At 38.4% G+C, this 14241-nt stretch overlaps 1 protein-coding gene across 1 annotated transcript in view; it reads left to right on the top strand.

Annotated features, from left to right (window-relative positions):
- Nucleotides 1-14241, top strand: part of LOC103897037 (catenin delta-2) — a gene marked incomplete at its 5' end in the record, with an annotated part of 124547 nt that overhangs the window by 36047 nt on the left and 74259 nt on the right. The window lies entirely within an intron of this gene.

The raw sequence follows: 14241 nt of genomic DNA, 5'->3' as shown, positions 1-14241 counted from the left end.
AGGGACATGGTTTAGTGGGCATGGTGGTGTGTTGTTGACGGTTGGACTCGATGATCTTAGAGGTTTCCAACCTCAATGATTTTATGATTCTAAGCATGACGACCCCAGCTCAACAGCCATTCCTGCGCAAAGGGTAGGGCAGCCACTCAGTTTTCTTCCAGCTCTCGCTTGAAAAGCTCTTCAGGGCTGGCCAAGGTGTCTCAGAGCTGGCCTTTGCCGCACAAAACTGGACTAGAGTGCATTGCAGTCCCGACATTCCAACCTCAATGATTTTATGATTCTAAGCATGACGACCCCAGCTCAACAGCCATTCCTGCGCAAAGGGTAGGGCAGCCACTCAGTTTTCTTCCAGCTTTCGCTTGAAAAGCTCTTCAGCGCTGGCCAAGGTGTCTCAGAGCTGGCCTTTGCCGCACAAAACTGGACTAGAGTGCATTGCAGTCCCGACAGTCGCTGGGAAGTCTGATCTCTGTGTCCTCTATAATGGCGATTAGAAAATATGCTCTTTTTACTAATGTTTAACCAAGTAAGAACCTTCCTTATACACCTCCAAAGACAATCTACAGGGGTGTCTTCTGTAGCACATGAAATAGGCAAGAACTATTGAAAAATTTAAAACAATATAGGACAAGTATATTCCTGCTTGTCCATACTGTTTATCCACTGATCTATGACATTTAATCTCTGCTCTGTACAATCTTGGAGGCAGACCATACATGTCAATTAGTGATGAGGCAGACATGAAACTGAAGCAGAGACTGCCATTTTCTTTCAAGTACCTGTAGGCAGAGTAGCTTATTCCTGCTAGCGAGCAAATCTGAAGGAAATATTTTTAAGATCTTCAGGCCTCTGGATGTGCTTTTGTCAGCAAAGGGATATCTTTTCTTCTTACAGAAAATCACTACCCATAGACCACCTCTCCCTATTCTGCCATGGGGAAGGCAGTAGGTAGGGAATGGTAGAAGGCAAGCCAGGTGGTCTCTGTGGGGTGCCTCTGTTAATCACTTTCCTGACTCATGGAGGTCGAGTCAACCCGTGAAAGCTCAGGTTAGGACAGGGACTCCTGCCATCTCCTTATTTACACTCCACATACCTCCAACAAAAAAGTTTCTGTAAACCATTAATGGGACCTCAAATACTGAATTTACCGGATCTGGCACAGATGCTGACCTTAGGATTAGCACAAGTGACATCATCCATTCATGTGGTCTGAAACAAAATACCAAAAGGATAAATGAAGGCTCCCTACATCTTAATTTTTTAGGACTAGCCCTCCAAGTCCAACACCATAGCAGTAAATTTTGTGGAGCAGCAAAAGCTCTGCAGGAAGATTTTTCAAGGAAGTGTCTTGTGGGCATTTAGAGCAGAGCAAGTTGACTGCGATGCCTTGCGCTGCTTTGGGCAAGCTGCACCTCCTGTGCTGTTCCTTCTGCACACGAGCATTGGGAAGGGCTTCCCGTTTCTATGACTGGGAGGTGTGGGGTAGTTTTTCCCTGCCGGAGTGGTCTCATCTGCCCTGATGGGCTTATGCTCTCGGCTCTCCTGCCTGAAGATTTTTGGGGTCCTGGGTATACTTCAGTGGGCAGACTTTCGGAGGTGGAATGATATCTCTTCTGGCACTTACTGACAAGTGTGACTTGCCTCCAGGACATAACAGAATAGATATTTAGTGTCATGTTTTTGTGGACCTCATTACTCGAATCAAGACAGTGTTTTATGTAAGGCCTGTGCTAAGCTTTCTGTACATAATGGGGACATTCGGCAGGGAGTCTGCAGGGAACTGCTGGGTTATTTTTCCGCTTCAAAGTTTCTTTGGCGTTCACCCCAGCTAAAGGCACCAGCTGCTATTAAGGCTTGGTTTTTTTCTTATTTTCTCTGCTTTTGTTTCTCTGCAATTAAATAATTACCTTAATGAGAGATTTCCAGTTATTCTGATAATGTCTTGGGACAATGTTGAACTTCTGTGATCAACAGGAACTCTGGCAGATGTTGGGATCTATTTACTGTAACAGCAGCCCTTCTGTCATGCTGAAAGGTAACGAGAAACAGCCAAAAGCAGCGTAGAGCAATGACACAGCACAAAGCAGTTCAGTAAAAACACTAAGTCCTTTAAATCAAAACTGTCTGTATGTTCAGTGAAGACCTACAACGGGTGTCTCAGTCATTTTTGTTTACTTGTTTTTATGTATTTATTTTTCTGACTAGATTAATGATGCACTGGAAAGGAGTGAGTAGGAAAAACTGGAGATTATTTCATAGTGAAGAAAATAATTTCAAGATATTTATATACTACAATTTACTTTGATACTTAGGTTACTACATACTTGTCAGGAATAAAAGTTTGACTTTTTTTTTTTCCAGAGGCAAAACAGGGCATGAAGAAAACCTATTTGTAGCTGTAAAATTGTTGTCTAGGTACTTGTTCTGAGTGGTACATGGTTTGCATGCCAAGTTAAAGCATTTTTGCTGCGTGTGTGTTTTTTTTAACTGTTCCACTTAAGTACACTTGGAAAGTTTTATTTTGAAATGGTGAGTGCATTCAAGCAATGCTGCCAAATTCCAGGATTATTACAGTTAATACGGAACATTTTGTTGACTTTAATTTGTGAAAACAGTGTTTTAGCAGTTTAAGAGTTGTTAAGGGATATGCAGCCTCAATTATTTTTGGAAAAAGTTCTACAAAATCTGAAAGTGTTAGGACACTCAAATGATTCATAGAAGTAATAGTTTATTGTCAAGGATAATGGACTTGAAATGCATATACAGGATAAAATCTTTCTGACAATGAGATGATACCACCCCAGCACTCCAACTTCTGTTTTATTAGAACCCACCACCCCATCTTTGTATTTGCAGCTTCCTAGAGGAAAAGGCATTAAGCCAAAAATTATGTGCTAGCTGTTTTGAAAACCATGCATCAGAACAGAACCTTGGTTTTACTGCAGTTATCTTGCCTTTAGAAGATGTACATTGTAGGAGGTTGTGACAAGATCTCGAGTGAGATGAATAAGCCTAGTCTTCTTCCTTAAAATGAGCTCCCCAAAGCAGACCAAAAAATGCGGGGGGGGGGGGGGGGGGGGGGGCGGGAAGCTGGAATACTTATCTTTTAAACACAGAAAAGTTCAGGTGACTAGGAAAAAGAGCAAAGAAATGAAAGTGGTTCTCACTGTGTGCAGTGAATTAGTCCTTCTGGGCTTGCTTTGTGCCAGCTAGTGACCTTGAGTTGTAGGGAACTGTGAATATTTGCCCGCCCTGCCGTGGCTTGCTGCATTTCCCCTGCGTTCACCCCTGCTGCCCGGCTGCTCCAGGGTCCCTCTGGCTCCCCCTCTTCCCCCCACACCTTGCATCCTGCCCTGGCCACCTGCCCCACTGGGCAATCTGTCTTTCAGCGGCATCCCTGGGTGTCCCAGCAGGGAGGCACAGCCCCCAGCCCTCAGCTGCAGCCCCGCTACCTGGCCAGCCTGGCCCCTTCGGGGAGCTCAACATGCCCCCGAGAGTTCAAGCCTCGCAGAGGTATATGATGATAGTTTTCCCCAACAGCTGCTGAATTACTTAGCATGCAGCTGCTTGTTGCTTTCCAGCAATTGCTAAATCACGGTTCAGGCCGAAGCAAAACAAAGCTGCCCTTGACTTCAGGAATAACAGGCTGCAGCCTTAATTATTCTTGAATTTAAAGGCCTACTGTTAGCACTAGACAATCAAAGAGAAGAACACTTTAATACTACTCGTGATACGGGTTTGCTGGTAACTGGCACTTTATAAAGCTGCTTTTTCTTCATTTGAGCAAGCTACCCTAGTTTTTGTGTAATTTCACACTGCTTCTCCAGAGACAATAAATGGGTGAGGAAAATTCCTAATTCCAAGCACGGGATTAGGGGAGGTTTTCCTCAGCGGCTCAAAGCAACTCCGACAGCTTTTCTCAGTGGCTGCCCTCTCCATGGTGTTACACCACGTCTGCTAATTAAGGGTCTGTGTGATACAGAAATGTGCTAGTGCAGGGAAACGAGAAAAGGTGCCCTGTGCTAAATGGTTGCTTGAGTGACTTTTCAGAGCATCTCACCAAACCAGGCAGAAGCAGGTTGAATGGCTGTCGGGACTGCGGCTTGATGGGTTTTTCACTGAAAAGCTGGCACTGACAGTACGTTTTGAATCTTTTGTACTTCTTCACAAGTTGAGTGAGATGAATTTGTCAAGTATATATCCAGTAAATAATTGGCAGAAATACTTCAAGTTGCATATCTTTTTAGCTTGGTTGTTTTTTTCCCCCCTTATTACTTTACAGTTTGCCTGTGAGCAAAGTGACTGTTAGTACCTCCGTTTTGTCTGCACATTTTCAAATCGTTAGTTTGGCAGTGTTTTTTTAACTTTAGAAATCCTTAAATAAGTAGAGAAAATTATTACCTATTGCTAACAAACTTCATATTCGAATAGACTTCAAAAAAAAAAAAACCCACAAGCCCTTTAATCCTAAGTTTTTTTCCAATATCCTGCTCCTTGCCAATACCCCTCACCCCCCAAATGTTTGGAAAACAGAACTTAAAAGAAAATGCTTAGAAGATTCTTTTGAATTCTGACACATGATACTATTTAAATGTTATTGCATATAAAAAGAAATTAAGCATTGGTAAACTGTTGAAGCAAAAAAATTAATATTTACCACAGTATTAATTTTAAGCATCTGTTTTTAAAACTGCACTGTACACCTGGATTCCCTGCATGTTTTCTTTGGTTTTGTGCTCACAGACTGTGTGTCTAGATCCTGATAGTAGTTGAACCATTTGATCAGTTTCATATATATTCTGAACAAGAAATTGTTTAGCTACTCAAACTACTAAGTGATTCAGTGCCCTATTTTGGGTTGATGTTTGGAGAAAACACTTCTCATTTATTTTTCCTAGCTCTTAACAAAATATGTTGTGATTCCCATCAGTGATGTTTAAAATTTCCAGGGCTACATAGGTTGCCATTACCCTGGATAACACTAGGAGACAAAGCAAAAAGCAGAATTGCATGGGCTTAATTTTCCATAAAAAGAAGGTTCAGCTGAACTCTGTAAGTACGGAAGAATGGGCAAAGAAAGGGGAACAAAGCCAAGTAGAAAACGGTAAGAAAAGTGTGTCTAAAAATTTATCTTTGAAATTTCTGGAAATGTTTTTCTTTGCTTTGCTAAAGTAAGGCATTACGTGTGTAAAATCTGGAGCAAAAGAGTAGACTATAAAAACAGAGTAAAAATCAATGGCCTCTTTACATTTAGTTTACAGTGCCTTGCTAATGCCAGCTCATTCAAAACCAAGGTACAAGAGAAAGGGTTTCTTGAGTTGAAGAGAAATCCCATATAGCTACATAGTTGAAACGAGTCTAGAAATGGTATTTTGAAAGGGGTTTTTTTTTTTTAAAAACTATTTAATATTGCTAATTAACAATTAGCTATAAATTCTATGCTACATCTATATCTTTAAAGTGGCCAAAAAGAAACTAAGATGCCAGTCTAGTCTCTGAAGACATCAATTGTATTTTAAAAATTTGAGCTCAGATTTAGTGAAGTCATTTCTGAAACTAGACCAGGAAAAAATGGGATACAAAATATGCAGAAGAAATTAACCTTTCCCCCACTGTACACATCAGTTTTGAAGCCCTTGGGCTTTGAACTTAATAGCTTGGATTTCTAGGCTACTTTTACCCAGTTTTCTCTCCTTGTCCTGCTTTATTAACGAAGCAGGTCTTTTCTTTTTCAAAAATGGCCACTTTGTCATCTAAGGTGACAGCATCCTCTGGAAGAGATTAAAGTCCATTGGCAAATAGTTCTTGATTTGAATGTTTGCACTTTAGTGACCAAATTTGGAAAGGTGCAGCAAACTTATTTGATGCTGCTCTTATTTGAACAAATGGTTATTCATGATAACGTCTTTTAAGTACTCATTGTTAACCCTGTATTAGGTTGCAGACTCAAAGATTCTTAAGATTCAAAGATACTAAAGACCAGTACAGAAATTAAAGCAAAAGTGAAGGTATAGTGCAATTCAAAGGAGAGAAAAAATGTTTCGCCAAGTATTTGAATGATAGGCTTGAAGCATTTAATTTGCTGCTCTTTTTGCAACACTTTACACCTTCAGTTTCTTTGCATACCCTCTTTAACTTTATGATTAAAAAGAATTTTGCATTTATTTGGGAAACCGTGGGCATGTGATAATGGTGTTCCTTACAAAATGCACATTTTAGTTGTTTTTGTGCTTCAGTGACTGAGTCTATATTTAGCATTATTGGTCTCTTCATCAAGAGGAGGTCGCACATGATATCCACAGTACATGAAGTCTAGTATATAGTGCACACGCATAGTAGGGCCAAAGCTTTTCAAAAGCACTTTCTGAGCATGCAGTAGGTCCAAAGCTCTTGGGAAACATTAGATTTTTTTTTAGCAACCAGCTACTGTAAACATCCAGGAAATCAGTTAGATTCATCATCTTACACCAGGACTCTGAACCGTCTTTCAGAGGAAGAGACATCAGTGCTTACAGACATGTAGGGAAAAAAAAGATGCCCATTAAAAGTAACAAATGTGTGAGTATTTTGGCACCCCGTGACAATAGTTCAGAAAGTATGACCTGCCATTTTAATTCCAGTGCTGATGTTTTCTTCCATGCCAGTAGAAGTTCAGGGAGGCTCTCGTGTATAATTTGCGGCATTTCACCTTTATGAAGAGTGAAGGCATTTTTTTTCAGTCAGGTTGGCTTGTGTTTGACCATACCTGCACAAGGTGACCACTTAATCTTGCAATGTATGTCAATATACCTCGTTTTTGCAGCAGAACCAGAACTTATCTAGAGAGAAAGCGTGAAGACGAAAACTAAAAAAGAAAAGAGGAAAAAAAAAATTTTAGATAAAGAGATGAGCAGGTAAAATTACAAGGAAAAGATGATAGAAGTTGCTCAGATTTTAAAGAATTCTCTTTTTAATAGTACTTCTAATTTTATTTTTTTAATTTATTGTCCCTTTAATTCTGTGTAAATATCCATCTGTTTAATTTTGTCAGTAGTAATTGTCATCAGTTTGGACATCCGGTCCATCTCATTGTCACCTAGTTGAAACTAGATGATTTTTAAAGGTCCCTTCCAACCCAAACCATACTATGATTCTATGACATTAGGAAAATACCTTTGACTGAATACCAGCTGGACAGATGACAAGGGATGCAGTTACGCATATTGTAGATTATGCTTATTGCTTGTAGTAATTTTTCTGACTTGAGAGAAAAAAAAGGAGTTTCTTAAAAATGTCTAGTTCAAAAGAACAAATGTTGGGATAGTAGTGTATGTCTGTATTTCATGTTTGAACAAATAGCTATAATATTTATTGATGACTACTCCAATTATATGTTGGGCGTTGGCAGGAGAAAAGCTGAGAATGGCTACAATGTAACAACAAAAAATATAAAATGATGCTTCCTATAACTGTCTGTTTCTTTCAGCTTGACAGTGATACGATAAAATGAGTTTGAATAACTTCCAAAGTCACACAACTTGAGGTGCTTCCACAAAGAAGAAAGAGAAATAGAAGTGAGCGTGTATGGAGAATGCTTTTAGTTTTCACAAACTTCTCTTTCTTTAAAGATTAACTGCAGTTAATTTTACTTTTACAACCAGTGATTGACAAGAATCGTTTCAGAAATGTGGATGCAACAAAAGGACTTGGATTTATTCCTTTCTGTAATTCAGGAAAGAAACAGTAAGGCCTCGATTCAAGATAAGAGCTAATAGCATTTGTTTCAAGTTAAGCGTATCTCCGAGTGCCATTTCTGCACTGGAATTTTCCTGGTTTAGCCCTGCAGTTACAATCAAACAAAAGTTGAAACTCTTTCAATCATCACTCTTGAGGCTACAGCTGACAGGTCAAAATCGTGGTCTTCAGCCCACATGCCTCAAGGAGAATAGCCAATTTATTTGCAAGTAGTGACTTCCAGAACTGCCATGGATTTAAGAATGAGGATTTTTAAATCCATTTTTTGAGATAATAAACTAATTCAAGAACACTTTCTGACTGTGGGTTCTCAAGAGAGGGGAAGTGTAAAGTGTGAGTGTGGACCGTAATGGGAGCAATGGGTTTATATTGAGGAGAAAAAGGAAAACCTTACATTTCTGAGAAATTAGCTGTAGTAAATTTCATGCATGACTGTTTGACTTCAGTTTGTCATTATTCTCTGTACACAGAGGTTCCACGACCATGAGCAGTATTTAGTTTTTGTGATGTTATTTACTGTGTAATCCCATTTTGTGGTTTTGCTGGCTCGTAAATGTCATTAATGGTGGACATTACAAAACTCAGTCATGTTTCAACAGGCACTCTGTCTGTCAAGGTAACAAATTAGCCACTGAAAATTGCCTGGAAGTCTGTGGATTTCACTGAAGTTATAGCTGTGTCTGACAGCAGTGAATTTGGGACACTGTTCCAAAACACTGAAATACTAACATTAAATGTCTTGATGGCCATTGAGTCTATAGCCTTCAAGTAAATCTATCAGACAGGGAGTTATCTTGACCTCCTTAGGAGCCCTATCCTGGATCAGTTAATCAAAACTTCATCACTGATGTGTGCGTGCTCAGCATGAAGCCCCAGACTGGCAGGATTTTTATTTGAAAAACACACCTTGCAGCATAACAAACATGTTCCTTTTGAGGATCTGAAGGACACCCTGCCAGTAACATACAAAACTGGTTATCCAATGTGGACCCTTAAGCTAGCTCAAATTTTTAAACACTGTAAAGAGCACACGAGGAAAGTGGTTGAAGCTGTTTATTATCCTGTTACTTCATTAATTTTTCCTTTCCATCATTTTGTCAGTATCCCAGTAAAATTTTGCTCTTCTTCTAGAGGACCTAAATGAGTGAAACATAAGTGAACAGTAGATATCTATTTTATATCTCAGTTGAAATTCTGAAATACTGGAATATTACATCAGGGAGTAGAGGAAGATACTGTGACAAGAAAAATGATGAAATTGTTTCAAGGCATTTTAAATTCCTGGAAACTTAAATCGATGTTCACGACTCCTGTTTGTCTGAGAGAGAGAGAGAGTTGTCTTCCGTACATCTGCTATTGGGTGTGCGGAACTGAAACTGTCTCAGTCAAGACAACTGTTAACAACTGCTTGGGAAGCTTCATTTCTACCAGCTTTTTAATGGTTCCAGAACGTGTATAATTCCTTTCTCCATAAGTGATTTTCATATTCCTAACTGCTTGCGTTTACTCAAAATTGTTCCTTGTTTTCTAGTAAAATTCTAGTTTGTACGCAGATGCTGTGCTGCAGGGCACACAATTAAATATCAGAATATACATTAGTTGATTTATTCCTTCTATTAAAGTCAGAATTTTATGCCACTCTAAAAACTTAGTAGCAGTTCCTACTTTTCCAAATGTCAAATTTTATCCTGTTCTAGCAATGTATTTAGTTAGTGCTCGTGTACAGTGCTTGCATTTGAATGCAAAAAGATGTGCTACCGCAGTCTTAAGGTTGGCTACCTAAAATCTGCTTAAAAAATAAAAACGGTCAAAGAACAATACTAATGCCTTGTTTCACCCCTTGCAGACTTACTAATGCTCCATATAGAGAGGTCAAAGGGAGGAAACTGAATTAATCCAAAAAACTCCTTGAGTGTAGGGACCAATGCTATTTAAACGTATTAGTGGTGGAGGTAGAGGCTTCAGCAGTATCGTTTTGTTTGCCTCAGAAAGAAGGCAAGCTTCCTCACCGCCCTGAAGGGGCGTTGGGACACCAGGGCTATGCGTAGTTTTGTTGTCTTTCAAGTCAGATAACCGGACAGGAATGACTACATCTATATTTTACTAAAAGCACAAGACATTGACGGCAAACATGGAGACTTCTTTGATTGCATTTTTTAAATAGTTCAAGTGTTGCACTGAAATATTTTCACCAAAATAAGGACGTATTATTGCCCCAATGACTCAGATTAAGTTTACACGGTCTCTAGTGTATTGTGAATACTTTATCTTACAGATAAAAATTTCTGATACATACGGTAATGTGTACTATACCGTGGACATTGCCTGTCATCTTTATTTAACATCAGTCTGGAGGGATGCAAAAGCTAGCAATAGAAAATGTCTTCAATGTCAATAAATTAAAAAAAAATTAAGTGCATCGGTGATAAAAAGCAACCAAGAATAGATCAACTAGCAGGACAAATGTCTAAAGGGTGGGGTGGCTCAGTGCAGGACTGGAGAAAATGCTTAAAGCATCTGGTTTTGTGTCACTGGTTTCACAAGTTGGAATGAACTTTGCAGTGTAACTTCAGTTTTGCAATTCCCAGTCTGTAACTCACTGTGGGCCTGGGTGAGTACCTGGCTTTTTTTCTTCTTTCTTTCTTTTTTTTGCAGGGTGAGGGGGGATGTCTGTGGATGAAACATTTTTCATTACAGCAATAAGATATCTGTCTAATCATTGCTGGCAAGATGTAGTAGGATAGAGACTTCGTTTGTGATTTCATTTTGTGTGTAGCTGAGAGCACTGAGTCAGAGAAATGCTTTTCTCAGTTATCCTAAAAGGCATGAGCATATTCTCTGCCTCACACAGGCACACACATGTGCCACATACACAGGTTGTGTCCACACTTGTCATTGTGTCGTGTGCCTAAATGAAATGGCAGTGTAGAGCGAACATAAAAAACATGGGGAAGCACAAAGAGAAGATATGTAAAATAGAAAAAAGAGTTGTAAAAATATGGGAAAAAAAGATTATGGCTAACGTGAACAAGAACTATAATTGGATATAAAAAGTACATTAGGTAAATGAAGAAAAATTTTTAAAAATGAATAAATTAATCTTCTGATTAAGATTTTCAAAGAAGTCTTGATAAGGTTATCAATTCCTCTTGGTTTTAAAGAAGAGTTACAGGTCTAATTACTTTAAGCCTCTTTTGAATCTAGAGGATTTAATGTATCATCTCAGATGCAAATGATTCTCTCATGAGAAAACAAAAATAGTTGTAGAAATATGAAGTTCTTAATGTAAAATATGAATGTCTGAAAATGAAAATTATGATAAATGGTAAATAAAATTATATGGTAGGACAAAGGGATTTAAAACAGAAGACAAAGATTTCGCTTCTGAGGAAAAATCTAGAAATTAAGAGATAGAAGTCTAAGGAAACAAATATGTTGTTTGCTAACAAATACGTTGTTAGCAAATACTAAATATACAGCCAACAAATACATATTTGTTTTTATCCACTTTTGGTGGACACACATTAATTAGCCTAACTGGATATTACCAAGTTTTCCATTTAGCTACAGGTTTGTGAAATAGCACTGTCTTACTGCTTTAAGTGTTGTGTTTAATAATAGAGGAGGTAACACTGAGGCAAGTTTTATACTGTAATAAAATACTGCATTCTGATTTATGCCTGTATTTGCAGGCACATCTTGAGAAAGTTTCATAAATTTCACAAGTCACATCCAGCTGTTAGTTTTCATTATAGCAAAACATAGTCTAGTCTCCTACAGTATATTCTGTCAATAGTGAATTACTTCCATTTTTTATATCTTTGGTATAAAACCAAAGCATTAGTGTGAGTGAGAGTTACGTATAACTGTCAGTATAGTGGAACATACTGTAGTGTATAACGGAATTGTAAATAAGTTAACCATGTGGAAGGAGTGCTGCACAACCACCCTCTTCTGCTGCCGGTGTTTTCCGTGGAAGCTCCTCCTGGAATTTGCTGTTGCACTTTTGAAATAGCTGCAGTACAATGCACATGATACAAGATGTTTGAGCTGATTTAAGTACTTCAGTGAAGTTGCGTATTGTGTTTGTCAGTGTGGAATTTAGATAAATGCCTTTATCCACCATGCCTTAACAAATCCTTCAAAAGACGTGCTGCCTTGTTAATCAATTGAGATTTGAGCAGGTATGGTTAATGTTCCATAGTCACACAGTATAAGAAGTCGACATCTTTAAAGTGAGTGACTAGTGTTTAATTCAGGATATATACAACTATGAGTACAGGCTTAAGAAATCTCATAAACTCAGTGTACATTCCTGGAAATGTCTCAGAACTAAATGTTTAATTAACATAGCACGCCTTGGAAGTCCCTTACGTTTGCTAATTCTTCTTCATCTCAGCTTAGCTTCTCAGGAGATTTACATCACTTTTTTGATACCTTTGTAGTAAGAAAATAGTATTCTGATATTTATATATGAGAAAGTAAAGGCAAATATGTAGTGCATAGGTCATTCACAGTATCTTAGATTGTCTTTTTGTGAATGTTTTTCTATCAGGGTGTCACATACTCATTTTATTATACTTTTTTGAACAAGGACATTTGGTCAAATGATGGGTATCTCTTAAAACTAAGCAAAGCAGATAGCCCTATAGAAGTCTGCCCAATGGCTATAATTAATAACTAGGTAATTTAGCAAATGAATGTGGACTGTTGCAGTATTCCATGCATATTTTCCTGATGAGAGCAGAACAAGGAGGAAAAGAAGGGATGGAGAAAATTCATTTCTATGTTGTGGGTATCAACTGACAGCCCTTTTTAGTGATCTCTGTTACTGAAAGGGTGGACTTGGAATGCAAATAAAGCTTGTAATCCTCTGACCCAGGAGGCTGTAGGATATATTAAAATACTCTGTCAAAGAATTAATATAACTTTAAATACTGTGTAATTACTCACCTGTGTCAATTGGTACCATACAAGTACTTGATCTTCATTGAAGAAATATATCCCCAAAATATATGTAGTAAGCCTAGAGGAAGTGAATGTTTGCAGCTATAATTTGTACTTGTCAATGTAGCATCTGCAAAGAAGTCAAGACATTGAACTGTCATTAAAAATGCAAATGAATTCTTTATCTTTTCCAAACACTTGATAGTGGATGAGCTGTGATAACACTGGCTCTTTGCTACACAGTGCATAAATCTGCAAGCTGTGTCAATGTGAGATGGTGGTTGTAGGATCATTTAGGCTGATGCAAGCGGTAATGCAATTCCCCAAACCTGGACCTCTATTAAGCTGTATACTCTCTCTCATCAGAACTGTCTAGGTCTTGCACGTATTGATAAACATAATTTCATTCACTGAAATTATTTCTGAGGTGGGTGTTATCCCAAGGTCAGCTGATGTCTAATAAACAGTAGAAGCATCTCACACGATCCAGGATGATGTGTAAGTAGTAAAGGGTGAAGTTGCTACTCATTAATTTAATAAGAAAAATGGTTTATTAGAAATTGAAATGGAAGTGTTTTTAAAGAAAGCTGTTTCATTACAGGTCCACTGCCCTTTAGAGTTTTAGAAAAAAATTTATGTGATTACTATACCTCGTAAAAACATGCAAGATGTAATAGCGCCTGGCACGGTGCAGGATGATATAAATAAGGATCTGTTATGAGACCTTTCCTCTGCATAGGTTAGTGCCTAATAATGTTACAAACACAGCTTTAGTTGCATCTAGGAAAGCATACCAGTCTGGGGAGTCTTTTAACCCCTTCTGGTTAATGGTTATTTCAGGATTTTACTTCTCCATTGATTGTATGGTCAGTCTGGTGATAGATCTGACTTGTCAAATAGCCTTAGTTCAACTACTCCTTCTGGACTAAATGTGTAAATCTATTATTTGCTGTGTTTTGAATTACATATTGGTTTAGGTCTCATCTTTCACCTAATACTGCCTTTATGGAACAATCTCTTTTAAAGAAATGATAGCTCCAGACTCTTCAAGTAGATCCTTAGCTTCTGCTCGGACAGCCTCTTGCTAGGGGTTTCTTATACCTGAAGTGACCAGCTCACTTTCCAGTTCCTCAGCGAAAAACAACTGTTCTTGGCGCTACCTTGACTCCCAATTTACATTTAAGGATGTGAGTCTGCATTGGACTTACAGAGAGTTGAAGTCTTAGATAAACACAGATTTTAAGCAGTGGGCTGTGATTTTGTCAAAATCAACCTGTTCATGTGATTGTGATGTGTCTTCTAATTGTCCTCTTTCCTTCTGGTAAATGAAAAGGTCACCTCCATGTGATGCTTTGAGGTCTTCCTGGACAGTCAGAGGGCTCTGTCACCAATACTCTGGGCAGTCTTTTCATCTAAGTTGTTTTCTGTACAGGGTGTAGCAGTAAGTTGAGACAAACCATATTGGCTGAAAATACTAATACATCTCTGTTAATTGGTCTAAATGCCTTTCTGCTCTCCAGGAAGGTGGGGCAGGGAAGAGAAAACAGCCCTTTAGCAATTTTC

This window comes from Aptenodytes forsteri, unplaced genomic scaffold, assembly GCF_000699145.1.
Source record: "Aptenodytes forsteri isolate BGI_AS27 unplaced genomic scaffold, ASM69914v1 Scaffold322, whole genome shotgun sequence".
Taxonomy (NCBI): Eukaryota; Metazoa; Chordata; class Aves; order Sphenisciformes; family Spheniscidae; genus Aptenodytes; species Aptenodytes forsteri.
This window is presented reverse-complemented; position numbering and strand designations above follow the sequence as displayed.